Genomic DNA, 12,802 nt, shown 5'->3' with positions numbered 1-12,802 from the left:
TTAATCATGGTGTGAATTAGGATAAGAGGAAGAGAATGGAATGTTTGAATTACAATGTTCTAACTTCTGATAACTAATACTGTTTAATTGCTTTTTCAAGCCCTTTAAATTTTTTTCTCTTAAAGCAACAGAAGAAGGGATGTGAGATGGCTAATAGAGGCAATACTTATATTACAATGGAAATTGCTTTGAATAAGTTCAGGGGGCAGGACTTCTTTGACTACTGTATGTTGGAAGATGAAGTCATTGAACAAAGTTGTTAGGTGTGGTAGATAAATAAAGGCAATAAAGTGATAGATCCCCTCTTTGGAGGATGATGGTGATGAAGTTCAGTCCTAAACACAAGATGCAGTATTAGATATCCTGAGCTGTAGCTAGATGCTGGATTTATTTTGCCTGAACAAGACTTATGCAATGAAGTTGAAAAATTGAAGTGGAATTCCAATATTGCCAAGGCTGCTATTATATATAAGATAAACTAAGAGCATATCAGCTAGGGACCATGTAGGTGTGCCAGGTTTAACAAGAATTGCTTAAGGAAAAACACTAGATGTACAATTAGGCAATGATGTGAGACTTCATTGGAATCAGATTTGCTGAAATACACTAAAATTGAAAAGGAAAAAGAAAAACTTCTTGAACAAATTGATAACTGACTTCGAAATTGTGGTCATAGCTATATGCATAGAGAAGACAAGCTTTAAAAAAGCAAAAAGGGGGGATGGGGGGCAGCTTGGTAGCTCAGTGGATTGAGAGCCAGGCCTAGAGACGGGAGGTCCTAGGTTCAAATCTGGTCTCAGACACTTCCCAGCTGTGTGACCCTGGGCAAGTCACTTGACCCCCATTGCCTACCCTTACCACTCTTCCACCTATAAGTCAATATACAGAAGTTAAGGGTTTAAAAAAAAAGCAAAAAAAAAAAAAGCAAAAAGGGTTTTTAGAAAAATATTTGGTATGTTTTGCATGATAATACATGAAATAATCCATATCTGTAACTTGTTTACTCTGGGAGGAGAGGAGGGGAGAAGGGAGGGAAACAACATGAATCACATAACTTTGGAAAACTTATGTGGAAATTTGTCATTAATATAAAATAAAGATAAAACAGTATTTGGTGAAGTATTCTAATAGAGTTGAAAAAATAAAGTTGTTCACGATAATAGGAAAGACCCATATGATCATTTTTGTTTTCAAGTCTCAATTGCATGATACACTCAAAGCTAATGCCAACCACGTTAACTGAAAAATCATTGAGTTTTTAATCAAGGCATAGATAAAAGTTAAAGAAAGCAAAAAGACAAAGAATCTAATGGGACTAAGGATGGAAGCATCAGCAATGTAAAGGGGAAAAGAGTGGCAAATAGAATGCAAAATTGAAATCTTCAAAGAGTTCAACATCTAAAGTCAGCCATGGAGTTTGGACAAGAATATCCTTGAAACCAAAGTCAGCCAAATAAAGGGCAGAAAAACACAACTACAGACCACTGTCTAGTGAATATTGATATAAAATATTGAATTAAAATGAGCAATACGTTTATAACAATATGTTCAGAAAATACACCCTGAGATATTCTTGAATTTATACTAGGAATTCATGTTAACTTATTTTAAAAAGAAAATTATAAATATAACAAATTGTATGCATAAAAGTCCTCATATGGGATCTTATTGATTTGGACATTCCCAATGATAATGCAAGCCACAAATTAACCATGACAGTCAATCTTGTTTGATTCTTATTTGTGTTTTCCTTTGCATTTGTCTCCAAAGGTCTACCCAAAATGCTTGAAGTTTTCTTCATTTTTAACTTCTATCTAAAGGATGCCATTGGAGCATTGCAAATATGTGTGTGTGCATTCATGTGTGCATGTGTACACAAATATGTTTGTGTGTGTGTGTGTGTGTGTGTGTGTGTGTGTGTGTGTGTGTGTGTGTGTGTAAGAGTACCAAGCCTGGAGTCAGAAAGACTCATTTTCACGAGTTCAAATCTGGCCTCAGACACTTAGTATAACCCTTGGCAACTCACTTAATCCTGTTTACCTCAATTTTCTCATGTAAAAGATGAGTTGGAGAAGGAAATGACAAGCTACTCCAGTATCTTTGCCAATAAGACCCCAAACGAGGCCACAAAGAGTCATACACAACTGAAACAATTGAATAACAACAAAATATATGTATATGTAAACATTATAATTTTATGCTAATAATTGTGTTATCTATCCATCCAATCTTAATTTGTCTGCTGACTTCTAGTTCTCCATCTCTAGTTTCCTATTTGACATCTCAAACTGGATGTCCTATGGACATTTTAAACACAAAATATCTAAAACTGAACTCATCTTTTTTTTTCAAATCATCTTCCTTCCAAAATTCCTAGGACTATGAATGAAATACCTATCCTCCCAGTCCCCGAACCTATGTACTATCAAAAATTTTTAACTCCTCATAACTGATTTATTGCTAAGAGCTATTGATTACTCTTCATGATATTGCTCATATATTTCTTTTCTCTTTCTTTACACTGTCACTATCTTGGTTCTACTTGTCACTTCATGCCTGGACTATTACAATTTCCTTCTGGTTAGTCTCTCTGACAAGTCTTTCTTCTCATTCTGGTCCATTCTCCACTCAGCTGTCAAAGTGATTCTTGTAAAACATATATCTGACTATGCTACCTCCTGCTCTATAAACTCTAATGGCTTCCTATAATGTCTAAGATCAAATAAAAAATTGTCTCTTATACAAAGACCTTGATAGCAGAAAGAGGTAACACTTTCTGATTTTCCAGTTTTATACCTTATTGCCCATCACACAGTCTATGATCTCGTGATACTGATATCTTTTTTTTTTGTTGAACAATAAACCCTATTTTCTAGTGATGTGCATGTTTAATATCTGTTCCCCATACCTAGAATGTTCTTCTTTCTCACACCACCCTCCTAGTTCCGTTGGTTTACTTCATATTTCAACTAAAATCTCACTTTCTACAAAAAACCTTTCCCGATCTCTTTTAGTTCTAGTTCCTTTCCTCTGTTGATTATTTCCAATGGCTTATATACATAACTTGTTTGTTCTTAGTTATTTATGTATTGTTTCTACCATTAGCTTGTAGCATCCTTGAGAGTGGGGACTGTATTTTTCTTTTATTTATACCCTCAGTGCTTAGTTTGAAACCTGACATATAGTAAGCACTTAAAAATGCTTATTTTTGTTGTTCATCCTTTGTTTTCAAGGACCCATGTCACTAAGGTGATATCTTTATTTGCATATGAATTTTTTTTTAAATTGCCTTCTGTCTTGGAATCAATACTATTTGATTCCAAGGCAGAAGAGTGGTAAGAGCTAGGCCATAGGGGTTAAGTGACTTGCCCAGGGTCACACATCTAGAAAGTGTCTGAGGTCATATTTGAACCCAGGAACTTCCATCTCTGAGCCTGACTCTCAATCCACTGAGTCACCTAACTTCCCTCTTCACATATGAATTAATTTAAGTGAGACAGCATTGCTCAAAGGCATCTGCCTTACTCTTCCTTCTAGAGTCTTCTAGAGTCAACATTATCTGCTGTCAAGATAAACCAAGACAACTGATGATGGCCCAGGATGACTGACAGACTGGTTGACTCCAAAACATTTTTGTTATCTACTTCTGTTAAAGTAATCCTTTGGCAGTTATATTAGCATGTGATTAAATAAGTAAAATATTTGGGTAATATTTGATTTTTATTATATTACCTTAACCTACCCAATGATAATGTATTTATCAGGTTTTTTAGATGTTTTTATTTTTATAAAGATTACTTTTATTGTTTGTATACTTCCTATGTGTCATGGAAGGTAGATGTCAAAATATTTCCATTTTCTTAATTAAAATGCAACTTTTATTTCTATCTCTTCCTGCCAGATTTTTTAGAATAAAGAAATTATGATTTATATTATTTATTTTATATCTGTCAACTTTACATAAGTTGTTAATTATTACATTTAGTTTTTTGCTCAGATATCTTGGGTTCTCTAAGAAAGTCAACACATCTACAAAAACTGATAATACTTCTTTGCTTATACTTAATATCTTTCTTTTTTCTTCTTTTATTAATATAGGTAGCCATTTTAATCCTATATTTAATAGTAATGATTATGACAAGTATTCTTGACATCCATAATCCTATTGGAAAGATTTTTAGTTTATTGCCTATATATACATATAAGGATTCTCAGTTTTAAATAGATTCTACTTATATTAAAGATATATATATATATGTATGTATGTATGTATATACACATATATACTTTCTAATGTTTTTTTTAAAAGAATAGATACAATTTTTTGTCTAAAACTTTTTCTGTGCCTATTGATATAATTATATTATTTTTAATCATATTTTTAGTTTTTTGATATAAATGAATCACTTCTCCATTAATAGTATAAATCCAAATTGGTTATGATGTTCAATCATTGTGGTTCCTATAAATTAATAGAAAGTACATGTGATTTCCCTAAAACATTTAAAGATCAAAGAATAACTATGTTATAAAAATATCACTAACTGAAGAGAAAATGTATAAAATGCTTTTTATGAGATAAATGATGTTCTCATTATCAAACCAAGAAAGAATATAAAGCAAAAAATGATAGACAAAATCACTAATTAATGTTGAAGAACAACATATATACAGGTTTATGCATATATGACCAAAGGGCTAGATAAATCAAAAGATGGAATTAATGTTGCTGAGAGAAATATCATCAATCTCAGACATGTAGACAATACCATTCTGATGACAGAAAATGGAGAAGAATTAAGAATTTTCTTGATAAGGGTAATAAAAGGAAAAGAGTGCAAAAGCTGACTTAAAACTTAACATTAAGCAACAACAACACCTAAGACCTTGCCAACTGTTTCATCATTTCCTGGCAATTAGAAGAATAAATAGAAGTAGTTTCAGGTTTATATTCTTGGGCTCAAAGGTGACTGCAGATGATGGCTGCATCCATGAAATTAAAAAAACACATCAGGAAGGGTTACGGGTTAAGATGCAGGCAAAGTAAAAAGCAGCTGCTTGACCTCTCCTAACCCACACATATAGGACTCCTCAAGAAGACATAAAAACAAATCCAGACAAATGAAGGGACCCCACAACAGGGCGCATCATTGAAGGTATGGGGAATCGGGGCATTTCCATGCTATAAAGGGGTGAAACAGCTCTCACAAAAACACAAGCTCTGCAACCCCCACCCCCCCACCTACAATGCCAAAGCCAGTGCGAAAGACTTAGAGCAAGTTTGGGACACACATTAAGTCCTTGTCAGCTACCTGGCATTACCAGGGTCTGTTCCTGAGAGCAGCAAGACTTAAGACCCCAAGAGGCTAAAGAATACCTGGACTTTGAACACAGACCCTGAGTGCAGGCTCTAACAAAGATCCTGAGTGCAGGCATGGAAGCTGATTTCCAACACATCACAGCAGCAAGAGGTAGAAAGAGAAACACCATTTAAAATCACTATAGACAATATAAAATACTTAGGAACCTATCTACCAAAACAAACACAGGAAGTAAATGAAAACAACTACAAAACACTTTCCAAACAAATAAAACTGGATTTAAACAATTGGAAAGCCATTGATTTCTCATGGGTAGGTCGAGCTAACATAATAAAAATGACAATTCTACCCAAATTAATTTACCTATTTAGCGCCATACCTATCAAGCTACCAAAAAACTTCTTTACTGAATTAGAAAAAACTATAACAAATTTCATTTGGAATAACAAAAGATCAAGAAAATCAAGGGAAATAATGAAAAAAAAAATGTGAAGGAAGGGGGCCTAGCAGTACCAGATATTAAACTATACTATAAAGCAGCAGTCATCAAAACAATATGGTACTGGCTAAGAGATAGAGAGAAGGATCAGTGGAATAGACTTGGGGTTAATGACGTCAGCAAGACAGTGTATGATAAACCCAAAGAGCCCAACTTTTGGGACTTGAATCCACTATTTGACAAAAATTGCTGGGAAATTTGGAAAACAATATGGGAGAGATTAGGTCTAGATCAACATCTCACACCCTACACCAAGATAAATTCAGAATGGGTGAACGACTTGAATATAAAGAGGGAAACTATAAACAAGTTAAGTGAACACAGAATAGTATACTTGTCAGATCTCTGGGAAAGGAAAGACTTTAAAACCAAGCAAGAGTTAGAGAAAATCACAAAATGTAAATTAAATGGTTTTGATTATATTAAACTAAAAAGTTTTTGTAAAAACAAAAACAATGTAGTCAAAATCAGAAGGGAAACAACAAATTGGGAAAAAAATCTTTATAATGAAAAACTCTGACAGGGGTCTAATTACTCAAATATACAAGGAGTTAAAGCAATTGTATAAAAAATCAAGCCATTCCCCAATTGATAAATGGGCAAGAGACATGAATAGGCAATTTTCAGGTAAAGAAATCAAAAGTATCAATAAGCACATGAGAAAGTGTTCCAAATCTCTAATAATTAGAGAAATGCAAATCAAAACAACTCTCAGGTATCATCTCACACCTAGCAGATTGGCTAAAATGAAAGAAGGGGAGAGTAATGAATGCTGGAGGGGATGTGGCAAAATTGGGATATTAATGCATTGCTGGTGGAGCTGTGAACTGATCCAGCCATTCTGGCTGGCAATTTGGAACCATGCTCAAAGGGCTTTATAAGAATGCCTGCCCTTTGATCCAGCCATACCATTGCTGGGTTTGTACCCCAACGAGATCATAGATAAACAGACTTGTACGAAAAAATATTTATAGCTGCGCTTTTTGTGGTGGCAACAAATTGGAAAAGGAGGGTATGTCCTTCAATTGGGGAATGGCTGAACAAACTGTGGTATATGCGGGTGATGGAATACTATTGTGCTAAAAGGAATAATAAACTGGAGGAGTTCCAGGCGAACTGGAGAGACCTCTGGGAACTGATGCAGAGCAAAAGGAGCAGAGCCAGAAGAACATTGTAGACAGAGACTGATATACTGTGGTAAAATTGAATGTAATGGACCTCTGTACCAGCAGCAATACAATGACCCAGGACAATTCTGAGGGATTTATGGTAAAGATGCTACCCACATTCAGAGGAAGGACTGCAGGAGAGGAAACATAAGAAAAACAACTGCTTGAACGCATGGGTCAGGGTGGACGTGATTGAGGGTGTGGATTCGAAACTACCACACCAATGCAACTACCAACAATTTGGAAATTGGTATTGATCAAGGACACATGACAAAACTAGTGGAAATGCGCATCGGCCATGGGTGGGGGGAATGCGGGGGGGGGGTGAAGGGGATAGGAGGAGCATGAATCAGGTAACCATGTTAAAAATGTATATTAATAAATGTTAAAAAAAACAATGCAACCAAAATCAGAAGGGAAACAACAAATTGGGAAAAAAATCTTTATAACAAAAAATTATGACAATGGTCTAATTACTCAAATATACAAGGAGTTAAATCAATTGTATAAAAAATCAAGCTGTTCCCCAATTGATAAATGGGAAAGATACATGAATAGGCAATTTTCAGGTAAAGAAATCAAAAGTATCAATAAGCACATGAAAAAGTGATCAAAATCTCTAATAATTAGAGAAATGCAAATCAAAACAACTCTGAGGTATCACCTCACACCTAGCAGATTGGCTAAAATGATAGAAGCAGAGAGTAATGAATGTTGGAGGGGATGTGGCAAAATTGGGACATTAATGCATTGCTGGTGGAGTTGTGAACTGATCCAACCATTCTGGCTGGCAATTTGGAACTATGCTCAAAGGGCTATAAAAGAATGCCTGCCCTTTGATCCAGCCATACCACTGTTGGGTTTGTACCCCAAAGAGATAATAGATAAACAGACTTGTATGAAAATATTTATAGCCATACTTTTTGTGGTGGCAAAAAACTGGAAAATGAGGGTATGCCCTTCAATTGGGGAATGGCTGAAGAAATTGTGGTATATGCTGGTGATGGAATACTATTGCATTCAAAGGAATAAAGAACTGGAGGAATTCCATGTGAACTGAAAGACCTCCAGGAACTGATGCAGAGTGAAAGGAACAGAGCCAGAAGTACATTGTACACAGAGACTAATACATTGTGGTAAAATCGAATACAATGGACTTCTATACTAGCAGCAATGCAATGACCCAGGACAATTCTGAGTTATTTATGGAAAAGAACACTACCCACATTCAGAGGAAGAACTGCAGGAGTGGAAACACAGAAGAAAAGCAACTGCTTGAACACATGGTTTGAGACAGACAATGATGGGGGATGCAGACTCGAAACTATGACACCAATGCAACTATCAACAATTTGGAAATAGGTTTTGATCAATGACACCTGTTAAAATGAGTAGAAGTGAGCATTGGCCATGGAGTGGGGGGTGTCGGGAGGTGAAGGGGAAAGTAAGGGCATGAATCATGTAAGCATGTTAACTTTTATAAAAAATAAATATTAATAAATGTTAAAAAAAGAAATTAAAAAATCAAAATGAAACACTTGTTCTTTAGAAAGAAAGCTATGGTAAATTTGGACAGTATACAAAAAAGCAGAGATATCACCTTGTTGACAGAGGTCTGTATAATCAAAAGTGTATTTTTTTTCTAGCGGCAATACATGAAAATTGGAATATAAAGAAAGCTGAGTGTCACAGAATTGATCTTTTGGATTTGGTGATTGAGAAGATTCTTGACAATCTCTTCCATAGTAAGGAGATCAAATCAGTTGATATGTAAAGACATTCATTCAGACTCTTCACTGAAAGATCAAATGTGGAAGTGAAACTTAAATCTTTTGACCACATAATAAGAAGACAGGACTCATTGGAAAAGACCTTGAGGTTAAAAATGATTGAAGGCAAAGGGGAAAGAGGATGGTAGAGGATGAGATTGAAAAGGAGTGTAATGGAAGTAATAGATATGAGCTTTGACAGGCTTTGAGATATAGTAGCATTTCAGAGGATCTGGCATACTATGGTACTTATGATTACAAATTTGGACACAAATTAATAATTAAATGATAACAAAATTATCTGTTGTGCTATTTTTATTGTACTCTTTGTGAATATGGGATTAACTCTCCCCTGCCCATTTTTAGATTTAATCACCAGAAGCATATATACCCCACTTATACTTGAGTAGGGGAGGTCTGTGAGCCATGTGTGCAAAAGTGGGTGTTGAATCAGAAACCACTGACTTCCCCCTGGGTAGTCCTAAGCAAAATTATAGACTATAATTGATCCACGTAAAAGTGGAGGAAGTCACAGGAAGTGATGCAAAAAAAGCATCTTTAAAAAGGAGTTACAACTTCCTGTGGGGTTTTCTTCATGCTTTGGAGTTCTGAGATCGAGTTGGAGGATGATAAAGAATCTGCTCCATAGACCTGAGACCCTGAACTTGGTGAGACTGTTCTTAAATCTCTCCTTTTGAACTACCACATGGGTGAGTGAAAAAGACTGACTCCTTCCTGGTTTTTCTAAAGAGGCTAGCCTGAGGAAAGGAATGGTTAGCTCTGCCTGGTTGAGGCAGGGGACAGAGCAAAATACTTAGTATATTAGGTTAGATATCTTAGCCTATCCTCTCTCTGATTTTCTTACTTTCACTCTCTAAAAATCATTTTGGAATTGATTAATTAATTCCTGGCAACCATACCCTTAAATAACTTAGTCCAACCTTGAAATTTTAACCCCATTACATTACTGCCTCCCTTTACATTTTTAAAAATGATGCATTCATTTTAGAAATGTTTACTAAAGAATTACCATCATTAAATAGGCTTATTTTCAATTTTTAACCCATATAAATGCAGATCATTTTTCTGATACCTATATTGAATTTCCAATCTTACCATTAAAATTAGACAGTGCATTGAATCTATCTGAAAAATATGCACTTTTTTGGCCTTTATTGTTGATATGAGAGACATAAGAGCCTAGGTCTTGGGATAATTAGTACAATATTTTACTTTTTCCTTCCTATAAATTGCCATGTGATATGGATGATGTGATGCAGGACTTACTTCACCTAGTCGTCTGTTATTATAAAAATATAGATTTTATTTTTCTTTAATAGGTAAAATAAGTATAATAATTTTACTCACAAAAGCTAACTTTAGTATTTTTAAAATATATATTCAAATAGTAGTGAATATCATACATTAAAAATAGTAATAATTGATATTTATTCAGATAATGCTGAAGATTCTTTGGAAATCCATTTTGGACTACCAAAGACCCATTGGACTTTGAATTGACAGTCATTGCTTTAACGAGTCTAAAGAGAAAATGATTTTTCCTTGTTGTTTACATTGCAATATTCTCCTTGTAATCATTCTCTGGGGAAGGGTCAGAAAACTTATTACAATCAAGGATGTAATAATCATGTTGGTATCTGTGGATCTTCTGGGACTACTTCTCCAAAGGGTATTGGACAGTATCTTGCCAACTACTATAATATGAGTCACCAAATATCTAGTGAATATAATACATTGATTTGTTGACTTCTGTTCCTTCTCTTCTCTGAATCTCCAAAGGTGTAGTGAATTAGCATGGAAATAATCAATAATATTTAGAGTGAACAAATAACTCCTATTTTAAAGAGGAAAAATGACACCATTCAACACTCAGGTAATTTTTTTTTCCTTTTCTTTTGGTCATTTCCCTTAGTTAATATGTAAGGTCAAAGTTAGAGGTTTGATTTCAATATAAGTGAATAGTTGTTAGCCTTTAGGGAACATAGAGAGACAGTGAGAATGAAATGGTAGACTTGAATTAGAAGTGCTTCTATTAAAATCCCTCCTCTAGGACTTAGGAAATCATTTCTGAGACTCAAATTCCTCCTTTGTAAAACTGGGATTATAAAAATTGTGGCATTTTAAAAGGCAATATTGAGTTTAAAATAAGAAAATACATGTAAAATGCAAAAAAGAAAAAAAGAAAATGAAACAAGGGTCATGAATGGTGTTCCATGAAGACAAAATCCCAACTTCCCAACTCCAGTCAAATAAAAATGTAACCAAACAGCAGTTGGTCACCAGGGGAATTAGACACGTGAGTCTTTAAAATAAACCTTTAAAGTAGAATCTTGCAAAGATGAGTTAAAAGGCTTCAGAAAGATCTGAGTTTCTGTTCTACTTCTTTCTCTTTAATGTCCTGTACCTCCAGGATTTTTTCTACCAAAGGGGAAGATAAAAACTTGCTGAACCATTATCCAAAGACTTTCTTTAAAGAATGTAATGGAAAGAATTCTATATTGAAAATACTTTGAGAAGAAGTACTAGGTGGCTTAGTGGTTAGCATCCTAGAACTGGAGTCAGAAAGATCAGAGTTTAAATTCCACCTCATACATTTACAAGTTGTGTGGTCATTGAGAAGACACTGAACTTCTGTCTGTCTCAGTTTCCTCATCACTAAAATATGAATAATATTATCACCTTCCTCCCAGTACTGCTGTGTGAAGATTAAATGAGATAACATTTGCAAAGTGCTTTACAAACCTACCTTATCAAGTGCTAAATGAGTTAATGTTATCACCATTACGTGGGCCAATAATTGTAAAATGTTTAGAATAATGCCTGGAATATATTAAACTGTACATATATGTTAACTATTATTAATAGTGATTATAATTGACAGTGAGATATTGTAATATAAACTTTAACAATTGTAATGGTGATTCAAATTATGTGTATATTTGAATCCTTAAAATCATTCTATTTATGAGTGATACAAAGTATGATTTTAAGGATTCAAATGATCATCTGCAAATATAAAGAATGATTATTAATTCCTTATATTTTATATTGCCTTGCAATATTCATTAAAGTCAGGCCTTTTGGGTTCAGTGACTTTTGCTCTAGACATAAACATTCTGAAAAATTGGAAAACTAATTCAAGAAAGAAAAAGTAACAATAACAAATAAATGATGATTTAAATAACACAAGATGAGAACTATCCTGATAGTACAACTAAATGTATCTTTAGTGATTTGAATTACTTGGATGAAAAATGTCACAATAGAATTACTGATGAAATGAGTTTCTTGACTTTCCTTGTTTGATGGATCCTCTTGGCAGTCATGTTGCTAAGGCTGTAGGTCTCTTCTCAGAATTATATTTTTAAATACATAAGATAAAATATCAGAATTTATAAAGAAACAAGTTATACTAAAATGTAGTTATGAAATAATTTTGAAATTTATGATTTCTAGATTATGAATACTTGAATCAAATCAATAAGATAGCAGTGCAGAGATGATGGATAAATGTTTGAGACAGGCTATAAACCTTCAGGAAATAGCAGTAGGTACAAGAAAACCCCAGACATTCTAGGTGTTTTGGACAAGGTTGAATTGTACATATAAAATATTCATGGCTTTCAGGGGTCCATGGATTATATATTGAGTCCCTTCATTTTAACAAGACTAAGGAAAATTTTTCCAATAGTGGTAGTGTTTGTTGAACTACAGAAAATGTTTTCTGTAACATTTATTCTGAAAAGAAGTGTTAGGAAATCCACAGCAGTGGGGATTTCTTGGAACTCAGCAAATCCAGGGGAGGATGGAATGGATTTGGAGTCAGAAACTCTGAGTTCAAATCCGTAATCAACCACTTACTATATATGTTCCATGAAGCGAGTCATGTAATTTCTCTGTGCCTCCTCTGTAAATGAAGACTTTGAATAAGTAATATGTAATATACCTTATAGCTCTGGCTTTATTTCCCTATTTGAAAGTTAAAACCAAATGTTGAGATGTCTCTAAGATAATTAGGCATAT

The sequence above is a fragment of the Gracilinanus agilis genome, chromosome 6 (assembly GCF_016433145.1).
Source record: "Gracilinanus agilis isolate LMUSP501 chromosome 6, AgileGrace, whole genome shotgun sequence".
Taxonomy (NCBI): Eukaryota; Metazoa; Chordata; class Mammalia; order Didelphimorphia; family Didelphidae; genus Gracilinanus; species Gracilinanus agilis.
This window is presented reverse-complemented; position numbering follows the sequence as displayed.